The 26,688-nt window shown below is 31.2% G+C and overlaps 1 long non-coding RNA gene across 2 annotated transcripts; it reads left to right on the forward strand.

Annotated features, from left to right (window-relative positions):
• Positions 1-16,574: 16,574 nt before the first annotated feature.
• LOC111384882 lies at positions 16,575-17,179 on the forward strand. Of its 2 annotated transcripts, none has more exons than XR_002700973.1 (3): positions 16,575-16,824; positions 16,913-16,999; positions 17,107-17,179. It is a non-coding gene; the product is annotated as an uncharacterized LOC111384882 (long non-coding RNA). The 2 variants fall into 2 exon arrangements; XR_002700974.1 differs by having other exon boundaries at positions 16,918-16,999.
• The last annotated feature ends 9,509 nt before the right edge of the window (positions 17,180-26,688 follow it).

Consider the following 26,688-nt stretch of genomic DNA (forward strand, 5'->3'; position numbering starts at 1 on the left):
CTAACTATTCGATAATGATGCCAATAGGATTAGTGTACATACCTCATTATCAATTTAAATATGGACCGGAACCAGTTGATTGATAATTGTATTTAGTTTATTGAGATGTTCTAGTGCTAAAGCACTTGCAGCCATCTTTAAATTAAATAATTTTTTTTTTATCAAATATACCTTGTTACACATAGATGACTTATAATACATATGGGACATACCTTCATCAAATTCACGCAGTTTTCTCCGTCGCTACCAACATTCTTCGGCAGTATCAATCGGATAACATTCAATACCAAATGTAATAGCAATTTCCAATCATCATTCATCATTCACATCAGGTTTCCATTTAGAAAAATGACGGTTTTAGTTTTTTATTGTATAGGTTATCCTCGATCTACATCATCCAGAATGTAAAATCTATACTGTCAAACTTGTAGATCCCTAGCGACATTCCTTTTTCTCCCATCATTGGTCTTAATCAAAACATATTTACTAAGGGTCCATTTGATTGAAAGAATGGAATTTGGGTGGATAGAAAATGAATTGCAGGGGATTGAATTGCCTAGAACTTGTTTTATCGAAAATTGTCAATTAAATGTATTTGATTGATACAATTTTCCACCTAGAAGATATTGAAATGTTGGATCTTTTGGTGTACTTTTAGCTTTAATTTTCATGAAAATTGTGAACTAAAGGGATAAAATTTGTTATAATAGGAGATTGAATTTGTTTTAATTACAAAAAAAAATATGCTGGAAAACGAAAAACCACAAAACCATAGGAAAACATTTTCCTTAAAAGGTGGAAAATGATGCATTTTTGGGTGGAAATGGAAATTTTTTTTGGAGGTATCAAACAGGCCCTAAAAATATATATATATAAAAGAAAACCACAAAATGTTCATCAATTTCCTCTCTTCCTTATGATAAAGAATTAGCTGATGATGTCGTCGAGAGATCACCAGAATAAGAGCAGGCTGTGGCGACGGTAAGTGACTAAACAACCAGCTCTTCAGAAAGAGGAGAATGTTGAAGAGACTCAGAAGATCCCTTTGAGCTGCAAGATAGCATCCCTCTTTGCTTTAGAGACAATGATACTAAACAATCAAGCAACTTGACAAAATCATACTTTCTTTTAAATTATGTGCATCATTAAATTCATACAATCCAGAAATTTTCTTGCTATCTTGTTCCATTCTTCTTTTTGGACAGTGTATTGTACGCCATTTTGGTTGTAGTATTGAAACTAATATGCAATATTTCCTACCAATCAGTTGTATAATAAATTTCCATGTTTTATTGTACAAGGGTATGTGATCTAAATACCCATTACTTCTTAATATTGCACTTGAAAGTGTTATTGAGAGTTTAGATTTCAGTAATGATAACCTAATAAAAGAATGCAAAATGTACAATGACGAAGGGACAAGAATTCATGGCCACTTTTATTCAATTTCTTTCTTTATTTCACATGTTTTAGTACTTTATGCAATATGTAGTTGTACATTATTTCTTTAAAGGATAATCAATAATAATTTTCTTGTAGATTATTGCCACACTGGTTCTACCTTTACAGGAAATATACTCATTCTCAGACTATAAGGTAGAATACTGCTAATTATAATTGTCGATCCATGAGATTGCTTGTCCTGTGCTAATCTTTGAACTGATCACAAATCCACTTGTAACGATACTATTTTTAACAGAAACATGATTGTCATGAAAACTCATTGGATACCTAAGTAATTGAATCTAGTACAAGTAGACGAATGATGACACTATACCTAGATCCAATTGTTCAAACGATGAAAGTACTTTATTATTAATGCATTTATGTTGATAGATTTAATCATTACATTCACTAATTTAATATAACAATTCCAATTGCATGGCGTTGCAATTGTGAAACATATTATAAATAATTAATCTTATATTATTCTTATTCATTAGTACTTACACATGTATGGTAATTGCAGATAGACTAACATGCATCGCATTCATTTTTAATGAAGAAACTAGATCATCTCAACACCTAAAATGTAGAAACATTTACGTAAATGAGTTGTTAGAATAATAATTCATTATATGGCAAACAATGATGATTTTACGTGGATATCTATCTTAGTGTCTAAAAAAATCTCTGCATGTTTGATAGATGATTTGGTCCTTTGACTTGATGTTTTATAGATCTTATACGAGGATTTTGACACTTTGGTGGTCCTGAATGTTACCAATTCTAAGGTCAATAATATGATGTCAAACTGGATACTGTGTATTGAGAATAATATGAAAACTAATGTACGAGAGATACAAATTTCACCAAATAGTGAGAGATTATAATCTATTTTTCCTCATCCCATATTGGTAGACAAATTCCTTGGCTGAAGTGGAGTTATAAAGTGGATGGATTTCAAGCATAACTCGTTTACATCAACAAAAGGTCATTACGAATAATATAATTGATTAAACCGAGATTTACACTTATGCATCTTTTAATCGATAGGGTTATATTGATGAAGATATTAATATATTTCCAAGGGAACTTAGCACATGGTTTTTTCATCACATAGATTAATATGACACATTACTAGATATGAAATTTGGACTACAACAAGAATTGATTAGTTTAAATGAATTAATTATAAGTTACAGTAAGTTTTAATTATCCTATTTTGTTCTGGTTATGATAATAATTTCATGAAGTTTGCCAACATGAATGACACCTAATAGGCATATGAAATTTGAGGATTGAAAATTTGGAATTAACATTATACATGTAAGTGTTATGCCCTAGATCCAATCAATTTAGGCTATAAATACTTTTAATATGTTCAATGCATTTATTTTTTGTCAAGATCTATTATTTATTTAAATCAATATTCTGATAAATATTATTAAATAATAGAGTCCATAGATTCAAATTTCAGTAATTTGTTGATCAAAAGGAATTGTGATAGTGAGATACAAATTATGTATGTTTGGATTTTAAATAATTATTGGTTATAAGTAATAACGAGATACGGATATCGTTATTATGGATAGACCACCACATGTGGCATTTCTTACTTCTGAAGTAACACGTTGATTTTTTTTATAGAACAAAGCATTGGAAACCTGTTGGGAGATTCCATATGGATAACTATCTGAGTGTCAGTGATTAATATCTAATGTTCAGCAGTGGAAATGGTCCTTAAACTTGAAGTCATCATGGTGCCTTGTATAAGGCAATCATACTTTGATGATGTTGGATGTTGCTCTACAAAGGGCTGCAGTACGAAATCTTTCGGGTATGTCAAGAATCGTTTGAATGTTGTGAATGACCGATAGAGAATTCGTCACCCTTAGATAGTAAGAGATTATGATCTACATTTATTTCAGTTAAGTTGATAATGAAATCTTTGGCCAAAGTGTACTCATGAGTCGAAGAGGAGTTTTCGACTTAATAGTGGAATGAAAGATATGATCAATAATTAAGATTGACATTTATCCCTATCTCGTATTTGATCGGATCATATTAATGGATGAATTATAGTTTCACGGTAAACAAACAAATTTGATTTTATTATACCACATTACATTTCTCATCACATGTCTTGCCTTGACATATTACTAAATGTCAATTTAGGACGGCGAATGTAAATTGGTGATAAATTAAAAGGGTGCTTTAATTTATCAATTTTGATTAGATCAAATTAATAATTCACGTCATTCAACATCGTGATTGAGAACCTAATGGATCACACACAAAAGGAGAGCTAGAAGATTGTGATTTTCCAATTAATTAATTTAACAAGCGTCAAATAAATTAATTGATTGGGTTGTTTATTTATATAGCCAGACTAGATTTAACTAAATAGGTTAATTAAACATTGGACCGGGTTAGGAGATAGGCTAAGCCTGTTTGAGTTTATATTAATAAGTAGTTAGGGTTTAAAATTTGTAGAGAATTTTATTTTTTTGCTACCACAAGAATAGAGAACCTGGTTCTCCTACGATCTTGTTCTTTGTGTGGAATTTCATTGGAGACTGGACAATTGAACAGTTTTGGGTGGTAGATCAAGGTTGCTGAAAAAAAAAAAGCAAAATAGTTTGCAGATTTCGCAAAATGTATAATTTTTATCACAATTTCTATCTAAATACAAAGCAGATCCATGGTGGAAATTGAAATTTGTTTTATTTTTCGTCGTGCTTGTTTAAGTAAATTCCCAATAGTATCTAATCCAAGTGGGAGATTGTTAATTGGATTAGAGCACTAGTCCCATTGTCGGACTAATTTATCTATTGTGGATGAAGTAAATTAATTAGCTTTGAGACTATTAAGAGTATGTTTTGCATCTATCTATATATACATGATCCAGTTTTAGGATTTTAGAGGAGGGTCATAATAATTGCTAGCACAGGAGAAATAGGAAATAATCCTAAACCTAATTCTCTAAAAATCCAATTGATGGTTATTGTATGTTCGCATTGTTGCAATTCGAATTCGTACTCACTGTGTGGATTTCTGCAACAGCTCCAATTTGTTCTCATCCTATGGAATTTTGTAACAGGCTTTGTTTGGCTTTTGGACAGTTATAGTTGAGAGTGTGGTAGATCAAATTCAAAATCATTCCGACTTATAAAAATCACCTAAGTAATACTGCGTATCACAAATTCTATCTAAAGACAAAAGTAACCCAACTTTTGAGAATTAAAAATATTTTAATTCCACTTTCTTGTTTAAATAATATCCAAAACTAATATTATCAAGTCCTGTTACTACAATTTACTAATTATGTTGAGCATAGCATATACGAGCTCATAGCAATAAAGTGGGATTATTAGATACCCCACAAATTGGAACGCAGAATGTACAAAATAAAAATTGACAGGGCAATGAACATTTTCTTTTTACACCAATCAAGCAACAAATGAATTAATCACTTTCAATTTGACTACACAATATTTTTTTTTTTTGCCAATTTAACAACGCAATATTTTTCAGTTTTTTGGTTTTATATTATGATATTAGTTAAATTGTTCCAATTAAATAGGCCATTTTGGCCAGGAGCTAGTGGACTCTAATTTAATGGATAAAGATAATGATCTGATTAATGACGAGGACCCGTGAAAGGTAGGGATGTTGTGACTTTTGTAACTGCATTAGTTTTTTAGAAAGTGTGTTCTAATTCACACCGACAATAAACAAATAATAAATGGTTTACAACGTGAAAAGAAATTATTATGCTAATACCTGTTGGACTAATATTAATTAATTTGAATTGTTAAAATGTTTCAACATGGAAGTTAAGAAGTCAATTATTGAGCACGGTCTACCCCATCGCCACCACCATATTTCTTTGTACAAGGTCAGGAATTTTGGGATTTTACGCATTTGATTTTCCCTTTGACTTGTTTTGTGATTTTTTGTGGATTACATTGTTATTGTTAATGTAACTTCTTGATTACTTAGATAGAAAATTGTTGGTAGTTAATGGGGGAAAAAGGGGCTTGAGCTCGTAGGAAATGGCGATTTCAATGGGTGGAAAATGAATGTGTTTCTACTGTCAATTTCCACTGATTGCGTAACAGTCAGCTGATGTTGGCTAATCCAAACTGTTACAAAGTCAGCTCAATAAAAATTACAGAAAAAGGAAAAAAAGAAAAAAGCAATGTCTGCTGAGCCGACTGAGCCAACTTCCTAGTCGGCTTATCCAATTGTTGCAAAGTCAGCTCAATCGACATTTTTTTTCCTTTTTTCTATAATTTTTTCCATGTTTTGAACTGTCAATATGTCAGCTTGAATTAATAATTGAATTGACGTCTTCGATGGAAAGGAGGCTCATGGTCATATTCGTGAATTAGCCTTTCTGCACACCCAAGACAACCAGATGTTCGATTCGACCAATGACCGAGATTGGGTTGGTGAATTGAATATAGTTTATTGATTATTGTTTTGTATGAGTTAGCAACTATTGATTAAGTTAATATTTTGTCATGTTGTTTTAAAAAATGCCATTAATTTAAATATACATATTCACTTCGAGAAAGCGGAATATAAAGAAATGAGGAAAATAATCTCATGAATGTATCTATTGCCATAATTTACAGGATCAACTATTTCTACATCCCAAGTGAATGATGCACCGTCAAAGTATGTAACCTTAATCCTATTCCAATTATGAAAATCTTGATATTTACATGACATAATAATAATAATAATAATAATAATAATAATAATAATAATAATAATAATAATAATAATAATAATTAAAGACTACATTAAAGAAGAATAATAAGTCTTGGTAAAATAATAAAATCCAAGTCAATCAAAAGACTAAGATATACCGGGATATACTGTGATTCATTGCTCAAAATCCTAGAGAAACTATGTTGTTAAGCCATGTCTTTGGAGGAACCTTATTTTGAGTTCTTATGGACTGGGCAACTTTTGACATTGTTGCACCATCCTCCTCTTTGAATATCCAAGACAAACACATATTACAATTTCTTAACCAGGTGACATAGCTGATTTATATTTCAATATGCATATAATCATTCTATAGTTAAAAAAAAGTATTCAATAGCTTATGACGAGAGTAATAAACTCAATAAGGACCAAGCAACTGTTAATTCCCATCCCAGATCGTCGATTAGGATGGTAAACTGGTGGAGTCCTATCAAAACAAACTACAAATGCATACATCAGAAGAATATATACTTAACCTTTTTTATTAGAAATGCAAAAAAACATCATATTAATTTTCTATATGGTGGCGTTTAATGTTTTACCGGGTCCTTTTGCAATAGCATTGTGAAGGAAAGTCCGATCAACCAAAACTGCTTTGAACCTCAGTAAAATCAACATGTAAAAGAAAATTTGCAGCATCATTCTATACAAATAATTTCAACACAAGGATTAAAAATTACTTCTCAAACGAAATAAAAACAAAAATAAATTTTGGCAATTAATTTAGGCCATATTTTCTATCATTGGATTATGCTTCATGGTTTGAATTTATCTTACTTTTAAGCCTTCCTCGTTGGAAATTCTTAAGTCTCATGTTCATTACAACTATATATGTATGCTAATAACACTCTTGGGTAAATTTTGGAATTAATTCTGATTATAAGGCAGAGAAGGGCGAGCAGTTGGGCTGGGTTTTTAAGGCTGGAAAGAATAACTCATTTGCTTGAAGCGATAGAGCTTGTGGACAATGTGCATGAGAGGTAGATTGTGTGCAAGAATGACGGTTGAGTGCAATATTTATAGACAACATGCATATGAACACTTATTTTGTAATAAACATAAGTGGTATAATTTACTTGGAAAGGAAATAAGTGGAAATGACTTGTTGACAAAGCCATAATCCCACATTGGCCCTAGACCAATTTAAAAAAAGAACTGAAAAAATATTTAGATAAATAATGGATAAGATTACCACTTTGCCCTCATCTTCTACACTGCCATGAGAGGAAGAAAAGAGAGGAAAACCCCAAAAAAAAAAAAAAAAAAAAAAAAGGAGAGAAAAATTCCAAAATCATACAATCAGCTCTTAAGGTCGGATCCAGTCTAGCTTCAACATTCTCACGGTCTGCCCAATCACCGCCACCATACTTCTTTATACAAGGTCAGGAGTTTTGGGATTTTACGCATTTGATTTTCCCTTTGACTTGTTTTGTGATTTTTTTGTAGATAACATTGTTATTGTTGATGTAACTTCTAGATTACTTAGATAGAAAATTGTTGGTAGTTAATGGGGTAAAGGGGCCTTGAGCTCACAGGAAATGGCGATTTCATTGGATGGAAAACGACTGTATTTCTGCTGTTGGTTTCCACCGACTGCGTAACAGTCGGCTGATGTCGGCTGATCCAAACTGTAACAAAGTCAGCTCAGAAAAAATTACAGAAAAAGGAAAAAAAAAAAGAAAAAATCAATGTCAGCTGAGTACTGAGCCAACTTCCTAGTCAGCTTATCCAATTGTTGCAAAGTCAGCTCAGTCGACATTTTTTTTCCATTTTTCTGTAACTTTTTCCATTTCTTGAACTGCCAATATGTTAGCTTGAATTAATAACTGAATTGACGTTTTTGATGGAAGAGGAGGCTCAGGGTCATATTCGTGAATTAGCTGTTCTGCACACCCAAGACAACCAACCAGATGTTCTATTCGACCAATGACCGAGATTGGGTTAGTGAATTGAATATAATTTATTGATTACGGTTTCGTATGAGTTAGCAACTATTGATTAAGATAATAATTTGTCATGTTGTTTTAAAAAATGCTATTAAGTTATATATACATATTCACTTTGAGAAAGTTGAATATAATGAAATGAGGAAAATAATCTCATGAACTTATCTATTGTCATAACTTACAGGATCAACTATTTCTACATCCCTAGTGAATGATGCACTGTCAAAGTATGTAACCTTAATCCTATTCCAATTATGAAAATCTTGATATTTACATGACATAATAATAATAATAATAATAATAATAATAATAATAATAATAATAATAATAATAATAATAATAATTAAAGACTACATTAAAGAAGAATAATAAGTCCTGGTAAAATAATAAAATCCAAGTTTTGAGTTCTTACGGACTAAGATAATAAAATCCAAGTCAATCAAAAGATTAAGATATACCAGGATTATACTGTGATTCATTGCTCAAAATCTTAAAGAAACTAAGTTGTTTAGCCATGTCTTTGAAGGAACCTTGTTTTGAGTTCTTGTGGACTAGGCAACTTTTGATGTTGTTGCACCATCCTCCTCTTCGAATATCCAAGACAAACATGTATTACAATTTCTTAACCATGTGACATAGCTGATTTATATTTCAATATTATGCATATAATCATTCTATAGTTAAAAAAAAGTATTCAATAGCTTATGACGAGGGTAACAAACTCAATAAGAACCAAGCAACTATTAATTCCCATCCAAGATCCTATATCAAGATGGTAAACTAGTGGAGTCCCATCAAAAAAAACTGCAAATGCATACATAAGAAGAAAACAGATTTAACCTTTTTCCCAAAAAAAAAAAAAAAAAAAAAAAAACTTCATATTAATTTTCTATATAGTGGTGTTTAATGTTTTACCGGGTCCTTTTGCTATAGCGTTGTGAAGGAAAGTCCGATCAACCAAAACTGCTTCGAACCTCAATAAAATCAACATGTAGAAGAGAATTCGCAGCATCATTCTATACAAATAATTTCAACATAAGGATTAAAAATTACTTCTCAAACGAAATAACAACAAAAATAAATTTTGGCAATTAATTCAGGCCATATTTTCTATCACTGGATTATGCTTCCTAGTTTGAATTTATCTTACTTTTAAGCCTTCCTTGTTGGAAATTCCTAAGTCTCATGTTCATTACAACTATATATGTATGCTAATAACATTGAGGTTCATATTTGTATCAATGCTAGTAACAATGAGATTCATTTTTATAACCAAACAAAATATTTCTTACCTTACAAATGCAAGCATTGAGAGGAATTGTGAACACTCTTGGGTAAAATTTGGAATTAATTCTGATTATAAGGCTAAGAAGGGCAAGCAGTTGGGCTGGGTTTTTAAGGCTGGAAAGAATAACTCATTTGCTTGAAGCGATAGAGCTTGTGGACAATGTGCATGAGAGGTAGATTGTGTGCAAGAATGACGGTTGAGTGCAATATTTATAGACAACATGCATATGCACGCTTATTTTGTAATAAACGTAAGTTGTATAATTTACTTGGAAAGGAAATAAGTGGAAATGGCTTGTTGACCAAGCCACAATTCCACCTTGGCCTTAGACAAATTTAAAAAAAGAAGTGAAAAAAATATTTTGGATTAATGACGGACAAGATTACCACTTTGCCCTTCTACGTTGCCAAGAAAGGGAGAGGAGAAACGAAAAACAACTAAAAATAAATAAATAAATAAAGAGAAAAAAATTTCAAAAATCACACAGTCGGCTCTTAAGGTCAGATCTAGTCGAGCTTCAACATTCTCATGGTCTACCCCATCCCCACCACCATATTTCTCTTAACAAGGTCAGGAATTTTGGGATTTTATGCATTTGTTTTTTCCCTTTGACTTGTTTTGTGATTTTTTGTGGATTATATTGTTCTTGTTGATGTAAATTCTTGATTTCTTAGATAGAAAATGGTTGGTAGTTAATGGGGCGAAAAAAGGGCCCTTGAGCTCACCGGAAATGGCGATTTTAATGGGTGGAAAATCACTGTGTCTCTACTGTCGGTTCCACCGACTGTGTAATAGTTGGTTGAGCCGACATCCTTATCAGCTGATCTGAACTGTTACAAAGTTGGCTCAAAAAAAATTACAGAAAAAGGGAAAAAAAAACTAACAATGTCGGCTGAGCCGTTTGAGCCAAGTTCCTAGTCGGCTGAGCCGATTGTTACAAAGTCAGCTCAGCCAACATTTTTTCCCCTTTTTTGCTTTTTTGCTATTTTTTCCACGTTTTGAACTGTTAATACGTCAGCTTGAATTAATAACTTATTTGACACCATCGATGGAAAAGGAGGCTCAGGGTCATGTGCGTGAATTAGCTGTTCCGCCAATCCAAGACGACTAGATGTCCGATTCGACTCACGGTCGAGATTGGCAAAGTGAATTGAATATAATCTAATAATTATCGTTTTGTATAAGTTAGTAATTATTGATTAAGTTAATAATTCATCATGTTGCTTTAAAAAATGCCATTAAGTTATATATACATATTCACTTCGAGAAAGTTGAATATAAAGAAATGAGGAAAATAATCTTATTAACGTATCTATTGTGATAACTTACAGGATCAACCATTTCCACATCCCCAGTGAATGATGTACATCAAAGTATCTAACCTTAATCCAATTCCAATTAAGAAAATATGTATATTTACATAATAATAATAATAATAATAATAATAATAATAATAATAATAATAATAATAATAATTAAAGACTACATTAAAGAAGATTAATAAGTCCTGGTAAAATAATAAAATCCAAGTCAATCAGAAGACTAAGATATACTTGGATTAAACTGTGATTCATTGCTCAAAATCTAAGAGATACTAGGTTGTTTAGCCATGTCTTTGGAGGAACCTTATTTAGATTTCTTATGAACTAGGCAACTTTTGACATTGTTGCACCATCCTCCTCCTTGAATATCCAAGACAAACATTTCTTACAATTTCTTAACCAGGTGACATAGCTGATTTATATTTCAATAAGCACATAATCATTCTACAGTTAAAAAAAGTAGTTTGAAGAGTTTTTAATTAAAGCTCATATAGATGAGTTAAATTACGAATTCAGTAATGTTAATCTTGGTGAAGACAATCGGCAGTCACCCTATGTGACATATACATGATAGTTTGCTATTTGATATATTAATATTGTAGTTTTTTGTTGGATTTTACGCGCAATAATGAAGAGATGAAAAAGAGAAATCAACACAAGTATTTACAAGGTTCGGGGATGTGCCTACGTCCACAAGAACGAAGCGGAGAAAATTTTATCCAATATGAAAAATAGGGTTATAACATTATTATTTATACTAGCCTTAGCTTATGCCATTNTTTTATGCATACTAATAAAGAGATAAAAGATAAAAATCAACAGAAGTATTTACAAGGTTCAGGGTGTACCTACGTCCACGAGACTGAAGCAGAGAAAATTTTATCCAGTATGAAAAATAGGATATAACATTATTATTTATACTAACCCTAATTTAAACCCATTCAAAACTTCAAGGTATAGTACTTTATTACTTAGATAACCATACATTATATAGCACATGACCCTAGAAAATAGTACTTTATTTCCTAAATAGTCACACAACAAACCATAAAAATGACCCATAACTTTTTGCTATATCATATATTCCCTAAATAACCACAAAGCAAACCACAAAAACAGCCCATTAAAACGGAAAATAGGTAAAAAAATAATAATAATAATTATCACATGTACCTATTTTTGCAAAAAGATAAAATAAGTAGTTTGAAGAGTTTTTAATTAAAGCTCATATAGCTGAGTTAAATTATGAATTGAGTAATGCTATTCATGTTAAAGACAATCGACAGTCACCCTATGTGGCATATAAATGACTGTCGTACGAAGGAGAAAGAGAGCACCACTATATCATTGCCTTGTCTTCATCATCAAATTTGATTTCAAGTTGAAATAAATCACTGGTAATTTGACTGAACTTATTGGTTTGTTGAATCGAATCCGTACCCTCCAACATCTTGAGCTCGTACAGTCGATGCTTCTGATGCAGCTTCTTCGTGAGAGACTTCCACATATAACGACGCTCCAATTTCTCCCAAACCTCTATCGGAGACTCACATCCATAATGTAATACATGATCTCGTCCGCCAAACAAAGCCAAATGTACCAACTGCTCACGCCTCGAGCTCTTCCCAATTGGCATCTGATGTACCCTCTAGCTCCTTCTTGAATAGTGCATTCACCATCCCTTGCTACGCCAAAAAATCTTTCACCCTTCGCTGCTATAATTTGAAATTCCCAGATCCATCAAACTTCATCACATTGAATTTTACAATCAAAGAACTCGCCGTTTGAACCTTGCTCTGATACCTATTGTTAAATTTTACAGCAATAATAAAGAGATGAAAGAGAGAAATCAACGTAAGTATTTACTTGGTTTGACAGTGTGCCTTGTGCACGAGAGTAAAGTGAAGAAAATTTTATTCAGTATGAAAAACAGCAAGTCCATTCAAAATTTTAAGGCCGTACAAGAAAATCCCCCTGTATTGTACCACAGGGACGTTGTGGAGCATTAGCGTCTATAATAACCAGACAGTGAATTAAACTCGCACAAGATCGATGCCGTCGATCCACTCTGCTCCGCTCTGGCATTGGCAAATTTGATCCAGAAAATGTGTTCCACTCTATATGAGCCACATACATGACATTTTTTTATTGCCTTATGGATCAAATAACAAATTGTCGTGTGCATGATATGTTGGGGGACTTTCGATAGTCTTCACTATGAATTGCATTATTCTTATGAGTTAGCTTAAGATGATAAAATTCAAGTGATGTGTTTTAGACAGTAGTATAACTCAGCAATCAATTAAGTATTTTTGAATTTAATTATTTGAAAACTCCATTTTTTAACGCTTAAATAAAAAAAAATATCCATTGAAATCCACGTCCCATAAGATTGAAAGGTTTTTTAATCTGGTCTATTCTTTTGTATTTGTATGATAGTCCGTGAGGATTAGATTATATAACTTGCCTATTACTTTTTTCATTGGTCTTCTGTAAAATACTTTTCCACACAAAAAAAATTTCGTCCAACCAAATAATAGCAATGAAGAAATATGTTTCCTTCAGTATTAGACACAAAAACGAATAAAAAAATTCATGCATGTAACACAAACCAACCCCCCCCCCCTCAAATGCATAATTTAATTCATTTTTCAATATGTAGTGATATCTATTATTTAACAAGAGCACGTGCCCATTTATTTATATTATAAGATATAACATGAATAACCAAAATCATTTCAAAATAAATTTAGTACCATAACAAGAGGCTTGAAATGACATCCAAGAATTCCAAGAACGTAAATCAGAAGTGGGTGGAAAGAAATTTGTTATATATTTTCTTCGTGTGTTGAAATATTCTTGCAATTACAAGAAACACGGAAATCATTTTTAGTAAAGGAATGCGTAAGGTTTCTTTCTAATTTTAGGTCCTTTATTTAATGATAAGATTGCACTAATTAATTAATTATCGAATTCATTGAGTCAAAATTGTGCTTATTACCAAATTCATTACATTGAATAATGGGCTGATTCCATTCTTCTTTACTGTCCAAATACAAATTCAATCAAACGAAAAATATATAAATGTTAAGATCAAGCCTATGTTTAATTTATTTAATAACAAATTATAACATCGTAAGCTTATTATAAAATATCATATTATGTGTTATATGTTCAATTGAATTGCATTATAATTAACTTTAATTGGCACGTCGATCATAAGGCATCCAAGGCACACTCCATTACAAAACGTGGTTATTCACAAAGACAATAAATTAACATTTCGCATCATACATGTATGTAAATTCAATAAAAGAAGAGTGCAGCGTTACAAAAGGAATCTCATCTTTTGTGTATTAAAATTTATTTTAATTTCACTGTTTATTTAATACCAACTCTAATAATATCAATTATTTTTTACTACAATTTACCAAACATATCAAGGACAACATATTTAAGCTCATATCTAATTATTAATCAACACACAACTCGGAATGAGAATGGACAAAGTAGAAACTAATAGTGCAATGAATAAGATTTCGCGTACACCAATAAAGCTACAAATGAATCACTCCTTCAATTTAACAACACAATAATTTTCAATTTTTTTCTTTGATAACATGGTACTTATTAAATTATCTCAATTAAACAATTGAGTTGGACAACCTTTGTTACAAGGATAAGGATGAACAATCTCTTGAAATTTACTTTGATCGTAAAACTAGTCTCCAACTACTTTTGCAATTGTCTGCATAAAAAAATGATTTTGTTAATTCGTTTTTGCTCAAAGGGGGCAATATGAAAGCACCGTTAAAATCATAAAATTGTTAACGAACATTAACCTTGCTATTTAAGATCGGAGAGTGGGATCCAAACCATGTTTCCCATGGGGCTAAAGCAAGTCTTTATGTTTTGTTTTAACTAGTTAATTGTTTTATGTGAAAAAATAGCAAAGTTACCATTTTGCTCTTATCAAATTTGGTCAAAATCAAATTTTTGATCAGTTGGATGATTTCCGTCTATATGACTCCTGCTACATATCTCTGAAAGGGTTAGGGATTTTCGTTGGTACAAATTGAAAGTTAGGGTAAAGTCTATAAAAATTGAAATGGTTAGGGACCGAGGCTGCAATTTTCTCTTGAAAGAATTATGTTGCTTTGGTTTGTCCAATACATATAAGAGTAATCTAATTTATCATCATGATGGTGGTATATGATCATTATCCTTCACATTTCTCTCTCTCTCACATAAAAATTGAATTGCCTAATCCCATTATTTTATCTCTAACCCCTTTTAATATTAGTATTTGCAAATTAAGTCCCATGAAATCATTTGTTCCACTTAAATCCTTATTTTGACTAACTTTAACTTGTAAAATTTTTTACTTTAACTAAATAATTTCTTGACTTTGACTATAATGAGTGGGGCATGACAAATTGCCAATAGAAAAAGAAATGCTATTAATTACTTAATTGCTAACATTATTAAATCCACCATGTTGATACGTAATGTAATTACACCGCGTGCATTTCCACAAATATATTATGCATTCCATTATTTCTTATGTATTCAAAAATAAATGCAAGTTATCACAAATTCTGAGGCAATGATACTAGGACTCACCCTACTTGACTCAATCACACTATCCTAAATTATGCGCTGCATTAAATTAATGCAGTCATAACATTTTACTTTTATTTTATTTCATTCTACTTTTTGCCTTTCTGGTCAAGTACATAGTGAATTGTGCTCCAATCTGGTTGTATTACTAAAGCTAAGAAAGCAAATTTCTTGGAACTTTAAAGAAAAAGTTAAGATACATATTTCAAGCAATCAGTTGCATAATAAATTTCCATGGTTTATTGTACAGTCATTTGAAAAATAGAATCAAAAACTACATTGCAAACACCTTGAATGAATACTCGAATATTGTAGGAATGACTGCTTGATCAAATGTGGTGTATTCTTTTGCAATGTTGAAATCCACGTCCCACAAGACTGCAATGTTTTTTAATGTAGTTTATTCTTTTGCCTTTTTATAATAGTCTATGCGGATTAGACTAAAGTTGCCTATTACTTTTTTCATTGGTCTTCAGAAAAACAATGAAGAAATATGTTTGCTTCATTATTAGATCCAAAAACAAGTGAAAACAATCTAGAAATTTGTTTATCTTGACTATTTGACACAATAAATAAATATGAAATTTATTTCAAAAAAAAATAGAGAAAACCACAAATCTAGGGGCAATGACACCAAAGATTTAAGCATCTTGACATCACACTTCAATCATAACTATTATCTTAAATTTTAAATCACGTGCAGCATTAAATTCGTGAAATTAGGAAATTTTATTTTCATTGTGTTTCATTATTCTCTTTGCCCATCTAGTTGAGTACATCTTGAAATTTTTGCACACATTTTGGGTGTACTATTGGAGCTAAAGAAGAAAATTTATTGGAACTTTAAAGGTGAAGTCAGAGTGCTCTTTTCACTATCACTACTTTTCTTGAAAAGAGAGAATCTCAATTACTATTCATCTATGATTTCTCCTCACATGTTGCCTGTGTGGACAAAAATAGCAATCCATGATTATTGACTGATATCATCTCATTTTTTATCACTCCCAACACTCAATTAATATTGTTTAGGCCTCCACCGTTCAATCCCATGCCACCCATTTCACACTCCAGATCCTGTTAGGTATCCAACTCTTCACCGTTCATACAAATATCTACCTTATATATACCTTTTTAGCTTCTCTTACACCTTTCGTAGTCTATATCTTAAGACAAAAATGAAGGTGATTTTCGTTCCACTGTCGATGAGGAAGAATGAAGACGAAGAATTGGGATCCATTACGGTGACCGACGATGTATAGGAGGATCTAAAGCTCGCAATCAAGGACCACAAGGCCAGATTTCTGCTTCTTTTTTGCCTATACTTTTGTGGATATCATGTAGAGAATACAAAGACTGTGTTCTCTTCATCAGAACTGACTAATCAGTCGACGAAAAATTAAACACTGAAATGGAGTCGACCCTGAAGGTTCCTTTTCAACTCTCAAATTTCTACTTTTTTAATTTCTATCCATTTGTTTTTCTTTAAGACTTTTAACGATTTGATTAATTTTCAGTACAGGAATGTTAGATTTTCGAAATTTTGCCCCTACCAAAAAGAAATTGAGAAAATTTTGCTTAGGTGATTACAGCCACTGGCAGTGGTAAGTTGTTGTGGTAAGCTTCAATTTATTACTGTGTTTTGCATTATAATCTTAATACAGTTGTTTGTTTGAAGAAAATATACTTCTAATTAACCATTTTCTTTTAGACGAAGGCAGTTGCGGTCAAGGACAAGGTCTAGCTACCTTCTATTTGGCCGCGAAAAGCCTCTGCACACGGTCCTAGGTAAAGGAAAACGTACGGATGTATATCTCTCTATCGATTAATTTTGCACATCTATTAGATATTTATGTAGGATCTTGGCATTTTGATTGGCAAATGACTAATTTTTTTATGTGTGTTTATGTTACTGGTGCAATTGTGGTTGTGTGAGATTTTGACTAAAGATCTATTTAAGGTTGATCCAACTTAATTGCTATTGTTTAGTTGCATTGTGAAAATAGAATCGCTGTTCTAGAATAGTTTATAGCTTTTTACTGCTGATAATTTATTTATTTTACCCTTTTTATTTTGAATTCGTACCATACTTCTGACACTTGAACCTTTAACATTCACAAAAATGTAGTGAGGGGTACAAATAAACTGGGGCATATATTCAAATGTGAAATTATGATTACACTCTAATTCTTGCATTTTTCGAGGAATCAAGTAGAGACATCAACAATTCTAGGTACCTATCTAATTTAAAATCAGAGTTATGAGTTCATTCTCCTTTTCATGGATACTTGTACATCTTTCCACTTGAATTATCTTACTAATTTTTGGCAACTGCTGATGTTTTCCTATGGAGGGAAAAGAAAATTTCTGTTGGTGTTCTTATTATTCGTTACATCTCTATTGTAAAGTAGGCTGTGGATTATTTAGGTGCTTGGAAGTGGAACTATGATAATTTAAAGGGAAAATTTAGAAAAGTTATCTTCTTTAGAAATTGTGAATAATGTTTCAATAATTTCATTAGTCAATTGTAGGCATATACATCAATTAGAGTCAATCAAAGAATGATGAAATCATGGTAGTCCATTGATGTGAGCACATGATCTCTTATGATCACTTTCCCTTGTATAATAGAAATTTCTACATTTGTGGGGATACACTTCTGTTGGATTTAACTTTTGTATTTTTCATTTTTTAAGTCTGATATTTATATTCTATTTTTGCTTTTAGCAGTTGTATTCGATCTAAGTTTGAAGTTTAATTCTATTCACTTCTCACATCTAATGCAGGTCGTGTAGTAGAATACGCATTCCATTGGCAAGCAAGGATTATGGGACCTTCAACAGTCCTTGTTCTGGAGGTGTATTTTTTGGTTTCCATTCATTTTCCTCTCGATTACCCTTTTATATGCTTGTATCCTCTACATTAGTTGTATAGTAACTTCCCATCTTTGAGTCATTTGCTCACTTGTATTTTGATCGACTCTAATAGTGAAAAGCAGATAACTGTGCATAGGAAGATTTCTTTCTCTTACTAGGTGTCGAAACCCTTCTTACCTTATCAGTTTCTAAGCTAAACGATATAAAAATATTATAATATGGAATGATTTACCCTATCCCCAAGTGCAATTTTGCAGAATAAGTTTACGAGTTCATTCTCTTCTTGTCTGGTTCTTTTTCTTGCTGCGTTTCGCAAAATGATTTCCTGAAATTTCAACTTCTTTTCCCATGGAAGTTCTTTGAATAGGTAGATGTTGAGCACATGAACTATATATTTGTGTCCATTGTTGAAACTCTATGAATATCATTGGTAATTACTCAGAACAATAATGCAAAAATTTTTATTTAGTATCTTGTTGAAAAGAGTTTGTTTTCCCCTATCCTTGGAGAGCTTGTGGTTCTTCAAAATAGTTATTGTTTCCATGGAGATTATGTTGATGAACTCTGTGACCCAAATAGCCGATTTATTCTTTGTTTCTGGTTGCTTTTACAACAAAAAGTTTTCCACCCAACATCAATAGCAATGGAAGCATTTGCCTTGATATTCTTAAAGGTACAATCATGCTACATGTGCATCATTCTGTACACCTTGGTTTGTATTCTTCCTCATGGAACCATCTTCCTTTGATTTTCCCAGCAATCTTTCACATCATTGTCCATATTGTGCTACATAGTGGGAATGTCATCCATGGTGCAAGGGAAAATGTACATCTAGCATTATTGATCTAAGGTAATTAATTTTTTTTTGTTATAATAATGAGATGACATCATTTAATGAATTGTGGCTATACACGTTCAAACTTGGACTAAATTAATTTTAATGTATGGGTTTCCACACTTGATATATCATACATTATTGTCTGTGTTCGCGTTCCCATTTATGACTGGTTCCACAGTCTTATGCATTGGCTTCATCATTTAGCTATGTAACAGATTACAATGTATGCTCGGGATTCATTTGGTTCTTGTTTGGTCAATACACTAACTTGGTTCGGAAGACACGAAAAATAAAGCAGGGATTTGGCTTGGGTTTTTGGTGATTTTAAAATTGGTAATCAAAGTAAACTTATTTTATTACTTAGTTATGAGAAAAAATTGTTGGGTTGAAGTCACCAAAGTAAATAGCCGATCTGATATGATGATCATAATTACAACACATATAAAAAAAACTTCTTTTAATAGGCTGAGGAATATCCCTATCAATAATTATCTAGGAAACGGCGACGTTCCATATATAGAAATAAACTCCCGAGTATGATCTTCTCTTACTTTTCTTTAAACCATTTTCCAAGTTGCATGCACATGTTGGATTGCCATTATCGTATATGATAAATCTTCACATTTCGTATGCCAATATTATCGAGTTTAGATTCTCAAAATTTAAACTCTCTCTCCAGATATACTATTATTACCCTTTGACTGCTCCTTTGGACCTTACTAAGGTTTACAATAACATCCTATGGAATAGCACAAAGGCCCAACACGTTGACGCAATAATTCATATAAGACGCAACTAGGTAAGTTCCTCATTTCAATTCCATTATGTCTTCTCATTTCTTCATGCACCTTAAATGCTTCATCTCTATTTTTCAAAGAGTAAAATCAAATGTAAATTGACCACATTAAATTAAGTTCAATTTCCTTACCTCATCGAATACTAATTTTACCTTCAAAATAACTCCACCCGTGCTAGTTTATCCATAAAATTCATGCATGTAACACAAACCAACCCCCCCCCCCCCCCCCCCCCGGGCCTCAAACGCATAATTTAATTCGTTTTTGAATATGTAGTGATATCTATTATTTAACAAGAGCACGTGACCATTTATTTATATTATAAGATATAACATGAATAACCAAAATCATTTCAAAATAAATTTAGTACCTTAACAAGAGACTTGAAATGACATTCAAGAATTCCAAGAACGTAAATCAGAAGTGGGTGGAAAGAAATTTGTTATATATTTTCTTCGTGTGTTGAAATATTCTTGCAATTACAAGAAACACGGAAATCATTTTTAGTTAAGGAATGCGTAAGGTTTCTTTCTAATTTTAGGTCCTTTATTTAATGATAAGATTGCACTAATTAATTAATTATCGAATTCATTGGAGTCAAAATTGTGCTTATTACCAAATTCATTACATTGAATATTGGGCTGATTCCATTCTTCTTTACTGTCCAAATACAAATTCAATCAAACGAAAAATATATAAATGTTAAGATCAAGCCTATGTTTAATTTATTTAATAACAAATTATAACATCGTAAGCTTATTATAAAATATCATATTATGTGTTATATGTTCAATTGAATTGCATTATAATTAACTTTAATTGGCACGTCGATCATAAGGCATCCAAGGCACACTCCATTACAAAACGTGTTTATTCACAAAGACAATAAATTAACATTTCGCATCATACATATATGTAAATTCAAGAAAAGAAGAGTGCAGCGTTACAAAAGGAATCTCATCTTTTGTGTATTAAAATTTATTTTAATTTCACTGTTTATTTAATACCAACTCTAATAATATCAATTGTTTTTTACTACAATTTACCAAACATATCAAGGACAACATATTTAAGCTCATATCTAATTATTAATCAACACACAACTCGGAATGAGAATGGACAAAGTAGAAACTAATAGTGCAATGAATAAGATTTCGCGTACACCAATAAAGCTACAAATGAATCACTCTTTCAATTTAACAGCACAATAATTTTCAATTTTTTTTCTTTTATACCATGGTACTTATTAAATTATCTCAATTAAACAATTGAGTTGGACAACCTTTGTTACAAGGATAAGGACGAACAATCTCTTGAAATTTACTTTGATCGTAAAACTAGTCTCCAACTATTTTTGCAATTGTCTGCATAAAAAAAATATTTTGTTAGTTCGTTTTTGCTCAAAGGGGGCAATATGAAAGCACCATTAAAATCATAAAATTGGTAACGAACATTAACCTTTTTATTTAAGATCGGAGAGTGGGATCCAAACCATGTTTCCCATGGGGCTAAAGCAAGTCTTTATGTTTTGTTTTAACTATTTAATTGTTTTATGTGAAAAAATAGCAAAGTTACCATTTTGCTCTTATCAAATTTGGTCAAAATCAAAATTTTGATCAGTTGGATGATTTCCATATATATGACTCCTGCTACATATCTATGAAAGCGTTAGGGATTTTCGTTGGCACAAATTGAAAGTTAGGGTAAAGTCTATAAAAATTGAAATGGTTAGGGACCGAGGCTGCAATTTTCTCTTGAAATAATTATGTTCCTTTGGTTTGTCCAATACATATAAGAGTAATCTTATTTATCATCATGATGGTGGAATATGATCATTATCCTTCACATTTCTCTCTCTCTCTCACACACACATAAAAATTGAATTGCCTAATCCCATTATTTTATCTCTAACCCCTTTTAATATTAGTATTAGCAAATTAAGTCCCATGAAATCATTTGTTCAACTTAGATCCTTATTTTGACTAACTTTAACTTGTTGAATTTTTTACTTTAACTAAATAATTTCTTGACTTTGACTATAATGAGTGGAGCATGACAAATTGCCAATAGAAAAAGAAATGCTATTCATTACTTAATTTTCGTGGAACTCAAAGAATCTCTTATTTTGACTAAATGAGAATATCCTATAGTTACGAGTTAAACACTGGACTAGCCTAATATATAGTTACATAAAAATTGTGAAATATTATTGAAATTCCTCTAAATAGAAAATTGAAAATTTTAAGTACCCAAAATATATCAAATTATTAAACAATTGTTGAGCTTGTGCCCTGACATTTGACGCACAATAATCCTCAAATTCTCAATTAGAATTCAAATAGGAAACAAAATGTAATAAAAAAATAATTTATATTTTGAAATTACAGAATTTTGTAATCCAGGTACAAAACTTGACTGGTACACATTGATGAGCTCTCTAGTAGGAAATTTATAAAGCTACCAAACTCATTTGTCAATATGGTTCTTAAATGCTCCAATATATTACCCTTTGATAAAATTATTAAATCCACCATGTTGATACGTAATGTAATTACACCGCGTGCATTTCCACAAATATATTATGCATTCCGTTATTTCTTAAGTATTCACAAATAAATGCAAGTTATCACAAATTCTGAGGCAATGATACCAGGACTCACCCTACTTGACTCAATCACACTATCTTAAATTAACGCAGTCATAAAATTTTACTTTTATCTTATTTCATTCTACTTTTTGCCTTTCTAGTCGAGTACATAGTGAATTGTGCTCCAATCTGGTTGTATTACTAAAGCTAAGAAAGCAAATTTTTTGGAACTTTAAAGAAGAAGTTAAGATACATATTTCAAGCAATCAGTTGCATAATAAATTTCCATGGTTTATTGTACAGTCATTTGAAAAATAGAATTGAAAACTACATTGCAAACACATTGAATGAATTCTCGAATATTGTAGGAATGACTGCTTGATCAAATGAAAACTCACAATTTTAACAAGGAAACCTATTCCAATTAAGTGGTTAGCATCTCTACACCTTTGCATATGTTATGATTGATTGACGGACTCAAATCCAGTGCTAGATATTACTCAAGTTATGTTTACTAAATTAGCGATATTTGGTAATCCTTTTGACAAAATATATTCTAAAATTGTTGTATTTTATGTTATATAGGTAAAATTCAATGCTCGAACGAGGAATTGAAATAAAGAAGTGAAAATTAATGAAAAAAAAAAGGTGAAATCCAAAGTATGCAGATTAAATTGCTACATTCCAATAGCTGATTAAAACCATGAAATGAAGGTTGAGGATGTTACGGGCTCAATTGGAAGTCAAAGGACCAAAATTGTAAGATAAAATGACTTAAAGTATCAAGAATAGAATTTTGAGACTAAAATGCAGTTTGAAAGATTTTATAACTGGGCCAATGCTCAATTATAAATCTGCGTGACCACCCGACTAACGAAATAAAAAACAATGACTTCAAACTTGGCTTGGGTGAGTGCCTCATTTCCTACTAGCGTGACAATACAAGCCAAAATCTCAGTTCGTGACCTGTTTCATTTTTCATTTCAAATTCTACATGGAAACCACTTTCTTACATGATTTTTAAACTAATGTCATCTCTATAAATACAAAATATGGACAGCCAATATAAAGGACCTCTCCAAAACCTCTCATATAGAATAATACACTCTAATATTCCTTCAATTCATATATCAAAGAAGAGGCAAATTCATTGTTTTTGTGAGAGAATTAAAAGGAACTTGCAAGAATTCAATCAAGTAAAAATGTAAAATTAGTTATTGGGTAAAGAAGAGGAGAATACAAATAAAAAATCAAAGAAACAATTCAAAGAAGGAAGACATGAAGAAATTCACTGTTTAAAACATTGATTGGAAGAGGAAGAAGATTTTCGTGCGAGGTTGACTTCATTTCTTTTTTCATCTGTAGTAAAAATCTTGTGACGTATTCAATGATTACATCTTAATTTTCCTCTTTCATTATGAGTAGCTAAAATTCTTGTTCGGGAGAACAGTGTAATCTGTTTGGGATCATTTATGTCTTTTATTCAAAATTTTTGTTCTTTCATCTTTCATGTGTGGATTTTGCTATGAGTTTAATGCATTGAATGACTTGATCACTAATTTGGTGATCTTGTGAATCTTTTACGAATCGAGAAGTGAGTTTGAGATTTAGACCATATAGTACATCCAGTAAATTGGTGTAATGTACAGAGATACCTATACGAATTATTTCGGTCATAAATAAATTCCTATAACCAAGATTTCATTTGATTAAAGTTGGTTTGCATAGAGAAATGGAATTGATTTAGTTAAATAGGCTCGATGATAATTTGCTTACCTAATGTTCGTTGGACATTGAGAATATTTTTAGAGAAATTAATGTTTTAGAAAAAAACAAGGTTGAGCAGGAAAAAATTATAGGTTCTTGTGTAAAATTATTTTACAAAAATCTTGTAGCGAAATTAGTAGAACCTTGGATAATTTTAAAGGCCTTCCCAGTCAATGGTGGAGAGAGTCCATTTTATTCCTTTGTTGGTAAATTTTTTTTATGGAGATTGCTTTCCTATGTATTATCCTAGTGTAATTTTATTTACTTATTTTTTCCGTGTTTCTCTGCCATGATCCTAGTGTACAATTTAGACTCATTTTATCTCAATCTTCAGCATTTTTTCTATTTTTTGTTTATGTTTATAAATACTTAAATAACTTTTTATTCTAACGTTTCGTGGAACATATAATTGTTATCCATATCCACGACTTTATTTCTATTTATTAATAAATGAAACTGTTTATTAGCACTTTTCAAACATGGATCTCTCTGATTGCCCTCTATTTATTAAATCTTATTTGGTGCAAGTGGGATTATTAATTTGGACTCTATCATTATTGCATGGTTAGGATATCATAATATTCTTGGATATTCATAAAGTCTATACCCGCTATTTTTTATTTATTTATTCATCTATTTTGAAAATGTTAAATTTACAAGAGTTAACTATTTTATATTTCACATAAAAAATGAAAAACATAAATTAGTAAATTTTACTTGTTAATATTAAAAATACAACTCATTACAAGATAATATAGGCATTTTAAAGAAATATTCATACGACATATTACGACAAGCCATGCCCGAGCAATGTACAGGTAGCCTAATAACAGGAGTCGATCACTTAAAGTTGTGAAAGCAATAAATATTGTGAAAGACAAACTACACAAGATGAATCGCCTAAGAAAGTACTAAGGCCATGTTTGAGTTACATTTTTAAAAAAAAAATACATTTTTAAACAATGATTTGACATTATTTGAACCATACATTCTTCAATAAAATATTATTACACTCAAATTCAAATATTTTCTTTATTTTTTAACCACACATTTTTTATCAATACATTATTCAAAAATGCATTCTTAGAAATATAATGTGGCTCAAAAACAACAACTAGATTAAGTATGAAGTCTAGCCCAAACCCATGTGTAGCACCCATAACACATCCTGAAATATTTGTAAAAATTCAAATCACTTATCAAGTACTCACAGCACACCCACATGATTTGTTTCAATTGGTTTCGTCTATTTTATCTAGTCTAGAATTAGGTGCCTTAAACTTTGTACCCATCATTTCATAGAATTAATTCTATAGTACCTATTAAAGCATTAATGTCACATGACTCTAATGTATAGTACTTTATTACATAAGTAACCATACATCACATGTTACATGACTCTAGAGAATAGTGCTTTATTTTCTAAATAATCACGCGACAAACCATAAAAAAGACCCATAAGTTTTTGTCCCATCATATGTTCCCTAAATAACCTTATTTTTGCAAAAAGATAAAATAATTAATTTGAAGATTTTTAACTAAACCTCATATAGATGAGTGAAATTATGAAGTAGCTTAAGATGACAAAAACTCAAGTTATATTTTTTAGTCACTCGTCCATCTCAACAATCTATTAAGCATTTTCGAATTTCATTATTTGAAAACTCCATGTTTTTAATGCTTAAGTAAAAAAAAATATCCGTTGAAATCCACGTCCCACAAGATTGCAATGTTTTTTAATGTGGTGTATTCTTTTGCCCTTTTATGATAGTCTATGCAGATTAGACTAAAGTTGCCTATTACTTTTTTCATTGGTCTTCAGAAAAAAATGAAGAAATATGTTTGCTTCATTATTAAACCCAAAAATGAGTGAAAACAATCTAGAAATTTGTTTTCTTGACTATTTGACACGATAAATAAATATGAAATTTATTTCAAAAGAGAGAGAGAGAGAGAGAGAGAGAGAGAGAGAGAGAGAGAGAGAGAGAGAAAACCACAAATCTAGAGGCAATGACACCAAAGATTTAAGCATCTTGACATCACACTTCAATCATAACTATTATCTTAAATTTTAAATCACGTGCAGCATTAAATTCTTGCAATTAGGAAATTTTATTTTCATTGTGTTTCATTATTCTCTTTGCCCATCTAGTTGAGTACATCTTGAAATTTTTGCACCCATTTTGGGTGTACTATAGGAGCTAAAGAAGAAAATTTATTGGAACTTTAAAGGTGAAATCAGGGTGCTTTTTTCACTATCACTACTTTTCTTGAAAAGAGAGAATCTCAATTACTATTCATCTATGATTTCTCCTCACATGTTGCCTGTGTGGACAAAAACAGCAAGCCATGATTATTGACTGATATCATCTCATTTTTCATCACTCCCAACACTCAATTAATATTGTTTAGGCCTCCACCATTCAAT

Source organism: Olea europaea, unplaced genomic scaffold (assembly GCF_002742605.1).
Source record: "Olea europaea var. sylvestris unplaced genomic scaffold, O_europaea_v1 scaffold3034, whole genome shotgun sequence".
Classification (NCBI taxonomy): domain Eukaryota; kingdom Viridiplantae; phylum Streptophyta; class Magnoliopsida; order Lamiales; family Oleaceae; genus Olea; species Olea europaea.